This window comes from Phaseolus vulgaris, chromosome 1 (genome assembly GCF_051622355.1).
Source record: "Phaseolus vulgaris cultivar YP4 chromosome 1, ASM5162235v1, whole genome shotgun sequence".
Lineage (NCBI taxonomy): Eukaryota > Viridiplantae > Streptophyta > Magnoliopsida > Fabales > Fabaceae > Phaseolus > Phaseolus vulgaris.
Genome location: NC_143498.1, coordinates 13,656,372 through 13,673,410, shown reverse-complemented (window position 1 = coordinate 13,673,410; position 17,039 = coordinate 13,656,372).

Genomic DNA, 17,039 nt, shown 5'->3' with positions numbered 1-17,039 from the left:
AACCAAGCCTTATCTTTTGTAAAGGAGCACTTACACGCACTGCCACAAGTAGTGAACTTATGAATTTACCTCCTCAAATAGAAATCCTTTTAAGTGAATTTGAAGATCTATTCTCTAATGAGGGTCCCATTGGGCTTCCTCCCCTTAGAGGTATAGAACATCAAATTGACTTCATTCCAAGGGCAAGCCTACCAAATAGGCCTGCTTATAGAACCAACCCCGAGGAAACAAAGGAGATAGAATCACAAGTTCAAGACTTATTGGAGAAGGGTTGGGTTCAAAAGAGCCTAAGTGATGGAGATCAAGCTCAAGAGAACATGGAGGCCACTCATCAAGCTCAAGAAGAGGTGGAGGCACAAATGGAGGATGCCCATGGAGGTCAAAGTCCACCTCAAAGGATTACAAGAAGCATGTTCAAAGCTTTGGGAGCTAGAGGACATTTATTTTCTCTTTTTGTAGTTTCTTTAGTTAAAGGTGCTTAGAGGGAAACTTTAGAAACCTCTTTTGTTATAGCATCTTTTAGGCTTTAGTTAGGAGCTTTAGGGGGGTGTATTAGTAGATAGGTGTAGGAGTAGAATAGGGGGTGCCAAAGTGAAGGAAAGGATCACACCTTCCTTGCTTTGCAAATAAGCGCCGGTTCTAGTTTGATTTGGGAGGGAATTTTGAATTGTTTTAGCTTTCATTTTCAGCACCTTAGGCTATAAATAGAGGTGCCTTCCTTGTAAAATTCAGATTTGAATTTATCTAAAGAAACTATACTCAAAATTGGAGTGAGCATTTGGAGAGCTTTTGAGCCTTCTACTCTAGTCTTATCTTGAAGGACCATGGTTTCCTCAAGTGGCGGCTTGCACACTCATCTAGGAGCATCCATACTTCTAGTGGCGTGATCATCCAACCATTCTTTCATCTTCATGAGCATTCTCTTCTCCTTCCTTTCTTCTTTTTCAATTGTTCATGTTGCCTTGTGTTTTTGATTTGTTTTGGTTCGGCTATTCCATTTTCCAGCACCTATGTTCTGTTTTTGTTTTTAATTCCTTTTATGTTCGGTTCATATGTTTTCTTGCCTAATTCTGTTCGATCAATCCATTTTATAATTCCTATGTTGATTCAATTTGACAATATTTGGTTCATCCAAATGAGTTTGGGATTTGGTACTTGTTATTGGTGAGTTCTTGACTTAGAACCATGATCCAACTCTAAGAAAAGTGCCTCTATATTTTCCAGCTCAAGGTGATTCCTAAAAATGTCAAGAATCTTGTTCTATGTGGCTATTGGAATCACATCATGTGGTATCATGAGTCTTAGGTTCATTCTTGTTTAATTGTTGAGTTGTGTGCACTTTATTTCAAGAGCTCTTTAATTTCTTGCAATTTAAGTTTCTGTTTTAGAATTTTAATTGAGTATTCTTGCTGTTTTTCTTTTGCTCCAAGTGTTTGTGGAAAGGTTTATGGCACTCATAATTCTTATGAGTATGGTTGCTCTTTTGGAATGGCATTATCCTTCCTAGAGTTTACCTTAAGCTTCCTTTCACTTGTTACAATTTGTGATGTGTCTTTTAATTTTTGAATCATGTCAAGTTTTGTCTTAGTCATGTTATTCCATAATTGTCATTACTTTTAGTAGTACTTTTCTTGTTTTGATTGTTTCTTGCTTTAGTGTCTATAATTTTCTGAATTGATGTTGATCCTTTGTGCATTTTCTTTTTAGAATTGAGTTCATACTAGTATTCTAGACCTATACAAGTTCCAATACATCATTTTCTATTATGTCTTTGCTAGTTCATCATCCTGTTTTTTTATTCCTATTAGGATTCCTCTGTTTCTGAAAAAAGTGCTTACTGTTTTTCCTTATTGCAACTGATTTACGTACTGTAAAATTCTGAAATTCTGGATTTGAGATATTCAAAGTGTTAGAAAAGAATAGAAAAAAGAATCATTCAAAAATATGAAGTACACAAAAAATGATAAATAAAATAAAAAAAGTGTACATTCCTGCCGAAAAAAATACGGTAATCTGGCAGTGATTTTAAAAAATTTATTTCTCTCAATTGGCTTACTGTTTTTAATTGATTCTAGTGCCATTATTGAGTTAACATCTTGAAGTTTCTGTGGTATAAATTTCATAATCCAGTTCGCTCTACAACGTTCCAGTTAAATCAGTGAATATCAAACACAGTTTGCATAAAAAAAAAAAATTTCCAGTAGCTAAATTTTTTTTGTTTTCTTCATCTACTCTAGTGCTTTTCCTTAGGTTTTCTTTTGTGTGCCTACTTTTCTCATTGAGTTCTTTATTTTCTTGATTGTCTTTCATTCTTACTCTTTGAGTTTGTCTTACATATAGTATTCCTTTTGCCATTACCTTTCCTTGCTTATACCTTTTCTTGTTTGTCTTTATTGTTTCTTTGGTTTTGTGGTGGTTTGCTCTTAAGATTGGTGTGCTTGCTTTGACATATTTCATTTGAGGATTCCAAGGCCTCAAGATCAGATTGGTGCAAGAACATTATTTCTTTGAGAGTGATATCTTTTCAGCCTTAGTTCATTTCGGCAGTTTCATTGCCAAAAAGCTCACTGTTTTTGCTAATTTTTAATTTGTTTGTTGTTTTTGTGTGTTTGCTGTTTTTAATTACAACTGGCTGGATTTTCAAGTGATGCATCCTACAAGCAGAATTCTCCTTCCAAAGCTTCAATTCTTGGTGAATTACATGAAGCTCAAAGAACAATTAGACGCTTGGAGGAGAAAATGCAAAAGATGGAGGTCCAACAAACTAGACCATCTCCTTCTATCCATGATGGACATCATTCTCATAGACCATCTTCAAGAGCTTCTTCAAATGATGTTGGCCGTGAAGATGAGCATAGGAGAAGGAGACCTCCACCCCAAGTCCATGGACAAAGACATCATCACCAAGGGGAAAGAATTCACTACGGCAATGGCTTCTACCATGATGCAAAGTCCAAGCTTCCTTCGGTCAAACTACCTTGTTTTAATGGTTCTAGTGATCCAAATGTGTATTTAGATTGGGAGGCTAAGTGTGAACAAATTTTTGAGATCCATGAGATCCAAGATGAGCATAAGCTCAAGCTAGCCACCCTAGAGTTTAGTGATTATGCCATGAAATGGTGGCATGGAATTGTAAAGGACATTATCTATCACAAGGGTCCTCCCGTGGACTCTTGGAACTCTTTAAAGGATCATATGCGCGCTAGGTTTGTGCCCCCACGTTTTAGGAAAGACCTCATGTTGAGACTCCAACGGTTTCAACAAGGCACGCTAAATGTGGATGAATATTATAAGGAGCTTGAGACGCTTGTACTTAAAATTGAATTAGAAGAAAGTGAAGAAGCCATGGTTGCTAGGTTTGTGAGTGGTCTTAGGAAGGATATTCAAGACATTGTTGAGTTACAAGAGTATTCATCATTGGGCTCTTTAGTTCATCTTGCAATGAAGGTGGAAGCCCAACTTGCTAAAAAAAACTCTTTTAAAAATGCTTCCAATGATGGATACTACTCCAAGTCTTGGAGAAACAAAACTTCTTTTTCTAAACATCCTTCCAAAGATTCTTCTTTCAAACCCAAGGAATCTAAGCCATCAACTTCTAGACCTAAGTCTCCCACTAGAACATCTAACACTAAATGCTTTAAATGTATGGGTTATGGTCATATTGCTGCAAATTGTCCTTCCAAACGAAGTATGTACATGCATGAGGGCATTGTAGTTAGTGAGCATGATTCGGATTCTCCAAAGCATTCATTGCATTCTCATGCATCTAGTGAGGAAGAGAGCGAATGTCCACTTGAAGGGGACTTGTTAGTTGTGAGAAGACTTCTTGGACAAGTTTCACAACCTTTTGATGAAAGTCAAAGGGAAAATATTTTCCATACAAGATGTCTTATTCAAAACAACATTTGTTCCTTGATAGTGGATGGGGGTAGTTGTGCAAATGTGGCTAGTACAAGAGTAGTAGATAAGCTTGGATTGCCTACTATCTCTCATACAAAGCCCTACAAGTTACAATGGCTTAGTGAAGTAGGAGAAATAATTGTTAATAAACAAGTCCTCATCCATTTCTCCATTGGAAAATACAAAGATGAGGTATTATGTGATGTTGTGCCCATGGAAGCCACTCATGTTCTTTTGGGAAGGCCTTGGCAATTTGATAGAAAAGTTTTACATGATGGCTTTACCAACAAATTATCTTTTGAATTCCATGGTCACAAGGTTACTTTAAAATCTCTCTCTCCAAGAGAAGTCCATGAGGACCAAGTTATCATGAAGAAAAAGAGGGAGAGTGAAAAAGATAAAAAAGATAAAAAAGATAAGAGTTCTAAGCCTACACTCCTTGTGTCTAGGCGTGACATTGAAAGGGAAATAGTGGCTCATCATCCTCTTTTTTTAGCCATCCCTAGAACTCTTAGCATAGAATCACTTGTTGATAGTCCTCATTGCTTGGAAAATTTGGTAGAAGAGTTCAAAGATGTGTTTCAAGATCCTCCAAATGGACTTCCACCTTTGAGAGGGATTGAGCACCAAATTGATTTGATACCGGGCTCTTCTTTACCAAATCGTCCAGCATATAGGACCAATCCAAGTGAAACCAAGGAAATTCGCCAACAAGTTGAGGCTTTGATTGAGAAAGGGTGGGTGCAAGATAGCATGAGTCCTTGTGCTATGCCTATCATCTTAGTGCCAAAAAAGGATGGCACATGGCGAATGTGTTCGGATTGTAGGGCCATCAATAAGATAAGCATTAAGTATAGGCATCCCATACCTAGACTAGATGATTTGTTGGATGAATTACATGGTTCAAAAATCTTTTCAAAGATTGATCTTAAAAGCGGCTACAATCAAATCCGTATCAAACCGGGTGATGAATGGAAGACGGCTTTTAAGACCAACTTTGGTTTATATGAGTGGTTAGTTATGCCTTTTGGTTTAACTAATGCACCAAGTACCTTCATGCGCCTCATGCATCATGTTCTTAGACCTTTCATTGGTAAGTTTGTTGTGGTTTACTTTGATGACATTCTCATTTATAGCTTATCTTTGAATGACCATAGGTTGCATGTTAGGCAAGTTTTAGAAACCCTTAGGAAGGAACATTTGTATGCTAACCTTGCTAAATGTATGTTTGCTCTTGATCATATAGAATTCCTAGGGTTTGTTGTGAGTTGTAAAGGGGTCCATGTGGACAAAACAAAGGTGGTGGCCATTCAAAATTGGCCTACACCGAAATCTTTGAATGAGGTCCGAAGTTTTCATGGACTAGCTTCTTTCTATAGAAGATTTGTCCCCAACTTTGGTACCATTGCCGCACCACTCAATGACATAGTGAAAAAGGATGTGGTCTTTGATTGGGGAGAAGCACAACAAAATGCTTTTGATACTTTGAAAGAAAAATTGACTAATGCTCCCATCTTGGCCCTTCCTAATTTCACTAAGACATTTGAGATTGAGTGTGATGCTTCAAGTATAGGTATTGGGGCTGTTCTCCTTCAAGAGGGCCACCCCATAGCCTATTTTAGTGAGAAATTGAAGGGAAGTCATCTCAACTATTCCACCTATGATAAGGAATTGTATGCACTTGTTAGGGCTTTGTTTACTTGGCAACACTATCTTTTTCCCAAAGAGTTTGTGATACATAGTGATCATGAATCTCTTAAATATTTGAAAAGCCAAAACAAACTTAACAAGAGGCATGCTAAGTGGGTGGAATTCATTGAGCAATTTCCTTATGTGATCAAACACAAGCAAGGCAAAATAAATATTGTGGCGGATGCTCTTTCTAGAAGATACACCTTGCTAAATCTTTTAACCTCTCAATATCTTGGTTTTGATCACATTAAGGAACTTTATCATGATGACCTTGATTTTTCTCCCATCTATCAAGAGTGTCTTAAAGGAGGACACAAAGACTTTTTTTATTCAAGATGGCTTTCTTTTTAAAGGAAAACGTCTTTGTGTTCCCCAATGCTCTATTAGATTATCTCTTGTTAGAGAAGCTCATGAGGGGGGTTTAATGGGACATTTTGGGGTTGCTAAAACTTTGGATGTGTTGCATGAACATTTCTTTTGGCCTCATATGCATAAACATGTTCATAGTTTGTGTGATAAATGCATAGCTTGCCGCAAAGCTAAGTCTAAAATGCATCCCCATGGTCTTTATACTCCTCTTCCTATCCCTTCAATGCCTTGGGTAGATATATCTATGGATTTCATCTTAGGCTTACCCAAGACATCAAAGGGAAATGACTCCATTTTTGTGGTAGTGGATCGTTTTTCAAAGATGGCTCACTTTATTCCTTGCCACAAAGTGGATGATGCATGCCACATTGCAAACCTCTTCTTCCAAGAAGTGGTTCGCTTGCATGGGATTCCTAGGTCTATAGTGTCCGATAGAGATCCTAAGTTCTTGAGTCACTTTTGGAAGACCTTGTGGGGCAAGCTTGGAACTAAGCTTTTATTTTCTACCACTTGCCACCCACAAACTGATGGTCAAACCGAGGTGGTGAATAGAACTTTGGGACAACTATTGAGATGCTTTATTTCGGGGAATCCTAGAGTGTGGGAGAATTTACTACCCCATGTTGAGTTTGCATATAATCGAGTAGTAAATTCTACCACCTCCCATTCTCCTTTTGAGGTGGTCTATGGGTTTAATCCCCTAACACCTCTTGATCTTCTTCCTATTCCCCTTCTTGAAGATGTCTTGTGCAAAGATGGGGATGAAAAAGCTTCTTTTGTGAAAACTTTGCATAAAGACATCAAGAAGAGAATTGAGAAGAAGGTTGGCAAGTATGCTGAACTTGCCAATAAAAGGAGAAAAGCATTGTTGTTTGATGAGGGCGATTGGGTTTGGCTTCACTTGAGGAAGGATCGTTTTCCTACTCAAAGGAAGTCCAAACTAATGCCTCGAGGGGATGGACCTTTCCAAGTCCTCAAGAGGATTAATGACAATGCTTATGAGTTAGATATGCCTGATACATTCTTAGGTAGTCATACTTTTAATGTCAGCGATCTAACTCCTTTTTCTGTAGGTCTCCAGAATTCGTGGTCGAATTCTCTCCAACTCGGGGAGTATGATGGAGATCAAGCTCAAGAGAACATGGAGGCCACTCATCAAGCTCAAGAAGAGGTGGAGGCACAAATGGAGGACGCCCATGGAGGTCAAAGTCCACCTCAAAGGATTACAAGAAGCATGTTCAAAGCTTTGGGAGCTAGAGGACATTTATTTTCTCTTTTTGTAGTTTCTTTAGTTAAAGGTGCTTAGAGGGAAACTTTAGAAACCTCTTTTGTTATAGCATCTTTTAGGCTTTAGTTAGGAGCTTTAGGGGGGTGTATTAGTAGATAGGTGTAGGAGTAGAATAGGGGGTGCCAAAGTGAAGGAAAGGATCACACCTTCCTTGCTTTGCAAATAAGCGCCGGTTCTAGTTTGATTTGGGAGGGAATTTTGAATTGTTTTAGCTTTCATTTTCAGCACCTTAGGCTATAAATAGAGGTGCCTTCCTTGTAAAATTCAGATTTGAATTTATCTAAAGAAACTATACTCAAAATTGGAGTGAGCATTTGGAGAGCTTTTGAGCCTTCTACTCTAGTCTTATCTTGAAGGACCATGGTTTCCTCAAGTGGCGGCTTGCACACTCATCTAGGAGCATCCATACTTCTAGTGGCGTGATCATCCAACCATTCTTCCATCTTCATGAGCATTCTCTTCTCCTTCCTTTCTTCTTTTTCAATTGTTCATGTTGCCTTGTGTTTTTGATTTGTTTTGGTTCGGCTATTCCATTTTCCAGCACCTATGTTCTGTTTTTGTTTTTAATTCCTTTTATGTTCGGTTCATATGTTTTCTTGCCTAATTCTGTTCGATCAATCCATTTTATAATTCCTATGTTGATTCAATTTGACAATATTTGGTTCATCCAAATGAGTTTGGGATTTGGTACTTGTTATTGGTGAGTTCTTGACTTAGAACCATGATCCAACTCTAAGAAAAGTGCCTCTATATTTTCCAGCTCAAGGTGATTCCTAAAAATGTCAAGAATCTTGTTCTATGTGGCTATTGGAATCACATCACTAAGCCCTTGTGCTGTACCTGTCTTGTTGGTGCCCAAAAAGGATGGAAAATGGCGCATGTGTTGTGATTGTCGAGCAATCAACAACATCACCATCAAGTATAGGCATCCAATCCCAAGGCTTGACGATATGCTTGATGAATTACATGGGTCAACTCTATTCTCCAAAATTGACCTTAAAAGTGGATATCACCAAATTCGAATCAAGGAGGGTGATGAGTGGAAAACCGCTTTTAAGACCAAATTTGGATTATATGAATGGTTGGTGATGCCCTTTGGGCTTACTAATGCCCCAAGTACATTCATGAGGCTTATGAATCCCACCTTGAGAGATTGTATAGGTAAATATGTAGTAGTTTATTTTGATGATATCTTAGTGTATAGTAAAACCCTAGAAGACCATCTAAGTCACCTTAGGGAAGTTCTTCTAGTGCTTAGGAAAAATAGTCTTTTTGCAAATAGGGATAAGTGTACCTTTTGTGTAGATAGTGTAGTTTTCTTAGGCTTCATAGTAAACAAAAAGGGGGTGCATGTAGATCCCGATAAAATCAAAGCCATCCGCGAGTGGCCCACTCCACAAAATGTAAGTGATGTAAGAAGTTTTCATGGGTTAGCTAGCTTAGCTAGCTTCTATAGAAGGTTTGTGCCTAATTTTTCTAGTTTAGCTTCTCCTTTGAATGAGCTTGTTAAAAAAGATGTTGCATTTTGTTGGAATGAAAAGCATGAGCAAGCCTTCCAAAGGCTAAAAGCTCAACTCACCAATGCACCAATTCTATCTCTCCCAAATTTTTCTAAACCTTTTGAGATAGAGTGTGATGCATCGGGGGTAGGCATAGGTGCGGTATTGTTGCAAGGTGGACACCCCATTGCTTATTTTAGTGAAAAACTCCATGGTGCCACCCTCAATTACCCCACCTATGACAAAGAGCGTTATGCTCTTGTGCGAGCCCTAAAGACTTGGGAACACTATCTTGTGTCCAAAGAATTTGTCATCCATAATGATCACGAGTCTTTAAAATATTTGAAGGGCGAACACAAGCTCAACAAGAGACATGCTAAATGGATGGAATTTCTTGAACAATTTCCTTATGTAATCAAATACAAGAAAGGAAGCACCAATATAGTGGTCGATGCTCTTTCAAGGCGGCATACACTCTTTTCAAAATTGGGTGCCCAAATTCTTGGATTTGACCACATAAGAGAGCTTTACCAAGAAGATCAAGAACTCTCATCCATCTATGCCCAATGTCTACATAGAGCGCAAGGAGGTTACTATGTGTCCGAGGGATATCTTTTTAAAGAGGGAAAACTTTGCATTCCCCAAAGAACACATAGGAAACTCCTTGTCAAAGAATCACATGAGGGGGGACTCATGAGCCATTTTGGAGTTGATAAGACTCTAGATCTTTTAAAAGCAAAATTTTGTTGGCCACACATGAGGAAAGATGTCCAAAGACATTGTTCTAGATGCATCTCATGTTTAAAAGCAAAGTCTAGAACAATGCCTCATGGACTCTACACCCCTTTGCCGATTGCAAATGCTCCTTGGGAAGACATTAGCATGGATTTCATTTTAGGACTTCCTAGGACTACAAGAGGCCATGACTCTATCTTTGTGGTAGTGGACCGTTTTAGCAAAATGTCCCATTTTATTCCATGCCATAAGGTAGATGATGCTCAAAATATTTCTAGACTCTTCTTTGGAGAAGTGGTGAGACTTCATGGTCTCCCTAGGAGTATAGTATCTGATAGAGATCCCAAGTTTATCAGCCACTTTTGGAAAACTCTTTGGGGCAAACTTGGAACAAGACTACAATTTTCAACTTCTTGTCATCCTCAAACGGATGGTCAAACCGAAGTAGTCAATAGATCTCTTGGGACTATGCTTAGGGCTATCATGAAGGGCAACCATAAATCTTGGGATGAGTATCTTCCCCACATTGAATTTGCTTACAATCGAGTAGTTCACAAGACTACTAATGCTTCTCCTTTTGAAGTAGTATATGGTTTTAATCCTCTCACACCCATGGATTTGATACCTCTTCCTAATCCACAAGATTTTGTGCATAAGGAAGGAGTAATCAAAGCCGACTTTGTAAATAAAATGCATGACAAGATTAAACTCCAAATACAACAACAAAATGAGAAATACATAAAATACAACAATAAAGGGAAGAAAGAAATAATTTTTGAGGAAGGAGACTTAGTTTGGCTTCACCTTCGCAAAGATAGATTTCCAACTCAAAGGAAGTCCAAACTAAGTCCCCGAGGTGATGGACCCTTTCAAAGTCCTCAAGCTAGTCAATAACAATGCATATAAATTGGACCTACCTCTTGAATATGGAGTTCATGACACTTTTAATGTAATTGATCTTTCTCCATTTGTAGGTACCAATGATGATGACGAGCTGGATTTGAGGACAAATCCTTTACAAGGGGGAGGGGATGATGGAGGAGGGCGAAGCACATCCCACCATGAAAGCCAAGACCCAAAGCTAGACCATGATGAGCGTCTAGGACGTGAAGAGGGGAGGCTACACATGGAGCGTCTAGGGGAAGGCCTAGACCGTCTAGGCCCAATTACAAGATCAATGGCTAAGCACATTCACGCCCAATTGAATGAAGCCACGGATGGAAGAGAGAAAGCCTTGTACATGTTACATGGAGGCCCATTAGGGGTGCTTAGTAATTAGAGTAGTGTAGAAAGCATAATTGAGTGAACATTCTAGAATCTCTTTTGTTTTGGCCGGTCATGAGCACATGTGCCATGTGCTTGGTGATTTGCATTTCATTTGGCTTTCATTTCATTAGATATTAGCTTAGCTTCTACGGCCATTTAGCTTATAAATAGGAAGGCCTACACCTTGTATTTGCAAGTTTATTGTGAGTAAAGTTATGCTGTCATTTTGTGCCAAGCTTTGCTTCTCCCTAGAACTCTAGGCTCTAAACTTCACATCCTTCACCTTTCCTTGGGCTGACCGAACCTCCCAATGTTCATACATATCATGCACCTTCAAGATCAACATCACTCTTAGGAGGATCTTGCACACACACATTCATAGCTTCTGCATCATCTCTTACATGATTCAAGAAGACCTTTATGAAATTTGCCATCAATCATGGTTTGCGAAATTTGGAGTTCTATTCAACACTATGCTTTGGGATAAACCATGAGGATGTATTACTTCTCTAGAGAAGAGTTTATCCATATCCATGAAGATTGAATATAAACCTTTTGTTGTCGTAGGGAGTTTTAATATGAAATTTGTATCTTCCCAAGGATCATTTGCAAAAGGTGAAGGAGTATAGAGTTCTTTAGACATTGCCTTGGGTGTAATTTGAAAACAAGAATTGTACCTAAGGTAATGTCTTTGAACCTCTTTTCTCATGGGGGACAAAAGTTTTCCTTTTAAAAGCTCTAGAGTTTTATCAACTCTAATTTGGCCCATGAGTTCTCCTTCATGAAGACTTTTTCTCTTATGTGTAAAGATAGTCTCGTTGTGAGAACCATTGTTTATAAGAATTTGTACACTTTGCAATGGTTGTTGTGTCAATAAGACATGACAAGTTTCTTTAGGCACTACTTCACATAAAAAATTGTTTTTGTAGATGCTTATAGAAAACTTGACATTCACTTGGTGATATCTTAGGACATATGAAAAATAATCTATTTCATTTTTATCTATGCAAGCTTCTTTTAAAGACTCTTCCTTTTTGCTTAGGCTTGCAAGTGTTCCTTTACAAAAGGTAAGGCTTTGAGGTTGTTCAACAAAACACATATTTTCAAAGGTATTTTTAAATCTTTTGTCTTGTTGAATGACCTTGTGGGAAGGAACACTCTTCTCCCACGCCTTTTGGTCCTCAAGGGTCTTTTCATGCTTTTCTTTTTCTTTTTCTTTAGCTTCCCTTTCGACTCCCTCTCTTTTCTTTTGTATTATTCTTTCCTTTCTTTCTTTATGGAAAGCAAACAATTTTTCTACCCTCATTTCCCAATCTAGGCAAGCTTCTATATTTTCTTTTCCATGGAAATGGGGTTGGTCTACTCTATCCTCTCTTGGGTTTTCTTGTTCTTTTCTATCTCTTTTATGTCTTCTAGGGGGTGCTTGATAATAATAATTTATTCTAAGGCTTCCCTCCCCAAAAGAATCATGATCTTTAGAGATAGATGCATGAAAAGGTAATTTTTTTAAAATGTGAGACTACTCATCCTTTGCTTTAGTCAATACATTAAGTTTAGTCTCACTCTCCAATTGTCTATATGAAATTAAGTGCACAGCTCGTGAAACTTCTTTCAAAAGAGTTTTTAAAGATTTTACTTAACTTCCAATAGACTTTGCAGAATGAGAAGAAGAAGACATGACTAGAGCTTTGTGTGTAGAAGTATTTTACCTTGAGAAAATTTAGGAAAGTCAAAGAAGGTAGTTTTCCAGGTAAGGGAGGTGAGTCACAAAGGACTACTTATATACCAAGCCTTTGCCTTAGCCAAAAACTATCCCTCAATGTCTTCACACAAATCTTTCTCTTAGTAAACCACTTAGAACACATTTAAGTTGAGAAATCAGATTTTAATACAAGAAAACAATGCCAGCTAACTAATTAACCAAGCAAGACAAATTAAGAAAGGAAATGTAATTAAAACAATTAACAATTGCTAATTAGAAAACTCTACACTAGTCGGCCCTAGATGAGGCTTCTTGGACACTTGGAGCCCTTGAAGACACACTCACCGTCTAATCACGTAATTAAAGAAGTAATTAACACAAGTTAAGTTGCAAAGAAAATTAAGAAAACTCGTTTTGTTGATCTTTTTTTGCTATTGGCACTTCCTTGGTTGTCTTTTCTTGTTGGGCCTTCCAAGTGTTTGTGGTGTTTTGAGAAGTATTTGTTTCTGCCTTTGCTTTTGTTCCCCTTAGAATTAAGAACTTGATTCTCCAATTCCAGCACCTATAAAGAAGACTAGACCTTACTCAAGTCAAATTTCCACTCAAATAAGCACCAATTGAGAATCAATTCCAGCACCAAATTTAGAGGCCAAATAATGAAAGCAAGAAACAATTTAATTGGAAAAACAGTTCCACACAAATGGAGTTATATTGTGACAACTAGAAAGAGTTCCAAGAATATTAGACAAGCAAATAAAGGTACTCAAATAAAGGTAGGCACACAAAATGAATCCTAAGAATACCAGAATAGATTTCAAAATCAAAAAACAGCACCACTGAAAAATTGTTGTGGGCCAGAGAACGTGAGTTTCCCCGATTTATGCTGAGCTCCCCTTTAAGATTTGATTCTGAAAATTTATATGCCAAATATTCAAGATCGTAACTAAAATCTGGCGTTAGTTTCACTCCAAACGCATGAACCATTTTTTTAAAATAAATTTTTCAAATTCAGTGTTCAGTTACGCCAACTGTAGCGCCCAAATTTGCACACTGTTTTTAAAATATTTATCATTTTTTTTCTATTGACTCTTTTGAGCTGATTTTTTTTTTCTTTTCTGTAACACCTCAATCTTGCATAATCCAGAGAATAAAAAATTTCCTATGTAGGGAAATAATTTTCTTACACAAAACAGCCAGCACAGAGTGATGTAAAACAGGGGATTCTGTAAAAACTAGAAAAAACAGCAAGATACCAAAAGATAAACACAATGGAATTGATGAAAAGGAATTTGTGTAGATCTAAACACAAATATGAACTCAAGCTAAAAAATAAAAGGTACTAAAAGATCAAAACACAGCAGATTCAAAACAAATATTTAGACCAAAATCAAGAAACAAATAAGCCAAACAAAGTACTACTTATGATTTGATGACATTTTGGAAAAAACATGACTAGACAAAACACATATAGATTCAGAAATTAAAAGACTCATAGAGCATAAAATGAACCAAATAAAATTGCAATAAAGACTCAAATGCCAAAAATAAAAACAGCAACTCAAAGGTGTATGGAATCCTATCACAAATTGCACAAGGATTGCTCAAGATCAATTAAGCAAAGTGCACCGATTGGATTTTCCAGCAAGCACACCAAATCAAAACAAAATTAAAAAAACAGCAAGACAATTATGGAAACAAGATGAACAACACGAAAATAAAGAAGAACTCAAAATGAAAATAACCAAGAACTACTCATCTTTGAAGAACCTATGCTCATGATACCAAATGATGGATTTCCTATGAGCTCTTCTTGGATGTTTGTTGAAAAATGGTGCGGAAGCTATGGATTGAGATGTGCAAGATCCTCCTAGGAGTTATGGTGATCTTGAAGGTGCATGATGTGTATGGATGAAGGGAGGTTCGGCCAGCCCTTGGATAGATGGTGAAGATGAAGATTAGGTCCTAGAAACTAGGCAAAAGCAATGTATGGCACAATGTGGGCAGCATAACATTACTCTTATTAATCTTCAAAATACAATAGCTAGGCATCTCCTTTTATAGGCTAAGGAGGCCGTAAATCCTAAGCTAAGTGTACATGAAATGCAAGCTAAATGTAATGTAAATGTGAAGCACATGGGTGCACATGGCACATGGGTGCAAATGGGTGCACATGGTCCTTTATTAGTAAAGGTTTCTAGAAACCTTTAGCTAATCCAGGTTAATGCTTCCTTAATTCTAATGTGCAGAAAATTAAACAATTGTCCACATGGTTATGCTATTTACACCTCATTTAAAGCTAAACTACACTTGATGGGCCTTCACGAAATATGTGCTATTAGGCCTTTTCCCATTCATAGCTTGATCCAAGTCTTCTTGTCCTAGACGCTCCTAGCTTGGTCCTAGATGCTCCTAGCCTGGTCTTAGACACTTCTAGCTTGGGCTTAGACGCTCCTAGCTTGATCTTAGATGCTCCTAGCTTGGTCTTGGATGCTTGACTTGGGTCTAGACGCTCTTGCCTTGGGGTCTAGATGCTCTTGACTTGGTTCTTGCCTTTCATGGAAGGTTGTGCTTGGCCCTCTTCCATCATGTGTCCTCCTGGATCAAATGTCAATCTATGGGAATCTTGAAACAAAGCAAAGGAGTTAGTGTGAGCATTTGGAGAAAATTTAATTGTGTGAAGTTGCCATTTTTGTTTTTCTTTTATTTTTGGCAACTTCTCACAATATTTCCCTTTTGATGGTTGTATGTGTCCTCTAATCCTCTTATGTTTTCTAAAATTTCCAATAGTAGTTACTTTTCCCTTAGGCATAATTCCTTTAGGAGATGGTAACAACTTTAAAAGGGCAAGAGGACTATGTCCACATACAACTTCAAATGGAGAAATATGAGTAATCTTGTGGACTACTCCATTATATGCATGCTCAAAAGGAAAAGGATTCTTATCCCAAAAATTGTGGGTGTCCCTCATGATTTCGTGAAGCATAGAAGGAAGAGCTATGTTTTCAAATTTTGGAGCTCTATCCATCATTATTTTTGAAAATAAATCATGGAGGCCTGTCACATTTCTTAGGAAGAGTTTATCCACATCCATGAAGAAGGAATCAAAACCTTTTGTTGTCCTAGGAAGCTCTAATATGCAATGTGTGTCTTCCCAAGGATCATTTACAAAAGGTGAAGGAGTATAGAGTTCTTGAGACTTTGCTTTAGGTGTAGTTTGAAAACAAGAGTTGTACCGAAAGTAATGTCTTTGAACCTCTTTTCTCATGGGTAACAAAAGTTTTCCTTTTAAAAGCTCTAGAGTTTCATCAACTCTCATTTGACCCATGAGTTCTCCTTCTTGTAGACTTTTTTCTCTCTTGTGCAAAGAGAGTCTTGTTGGTACAACCATTGTTTATGAAAATTTGTACACTTTGCAATGGTTGTCTCAATAAGACATGACAAGTTGTTCTAGGCACTACTTCATACGAAATTTGGTAGGTGCTTATAGATAACTTGACATTCTTTTGGGGATATCTTATCACATTTGAGAAATAGTCTTTATCTATGCAAGCTTCGTTTAAAGACTCTTCTTTTGTGCTCATGCTTGCAAGTGTTCCCTTACAGTAGGTAAGGCTAGGTTGTTCTACAAGAAGCATATTTCAAGGGTATTTTCAATGTGCTTGACTTGTTGAATGACCTTGTGGGAAGGAACACTCTTCTCCCACGCCTCTTGTTTCCGAAAAGTTTTCTCTTTTTCTATTTTCTCTTCATCCCTTTTATGTTTCATTTGTATTTGGTCTTTTACCACTTGAGAATGTGGTAAAGGGCTAAGTACAAACTTTTTATGCTTGTGGATGAAAGAAATCTCGTTAGTTAACCATTATGCAAGGTTTTCTTATCAAATTGCCATGGTCTACCTAATAAGATGTGGCAAGCTTCCATAGGTACTACATCACATAAAACATTGTCTTTGTAGTTACCTATAGAAAACTTGATTTCCACTTGTTTGTCTACACGTAGTTCTCCATCCTCATTGATCCATTGTAAATTGTAAGGTTTTGGATGAGGAACTACTTGTAGATTTAGTTTCTCAAACAATCTAGTGCTACAACAATTGCAGCATGATCCGCCATCCACAATAAGAGAGCATATATTTTCTAAAACATTGCATCTAGTATGAAAAATGTTCTCTCGTTGTGTCTCGATGGATGCACTAGGTTGATTGTGGAGGATTCTTTGAATCATCAATAAGTCCCCCTCCAAAGGATTTATCCTCTCTCCTTCCCCCTTTTCTTGTGTACTAGGTTCATCCTCACCACTTGTGTACTTATCTTTTCCTTTTAAGAACAAAACCCTTTGGTTTGGACATTGCGCTTGCACATGCCCTCTTCCAAAACATTTAAAACAATTGGTGTCCCTAGCAAGGATGGATGGGGTGAAGGCTTCTTTCACTAAAGGTTTGGTAGTTTCTTTGGGTTCGTCTCTAGATGTACTACCCTCCCTTTTAAAGTCTTTCTTGGGATAAAGGTTGGAGTAAGAACCCACCCTTTGACTTAAAGTTTTGCGCAAATTTTGTTGTTCAACTTTAATGCAAAGTTGAACCAAGTCA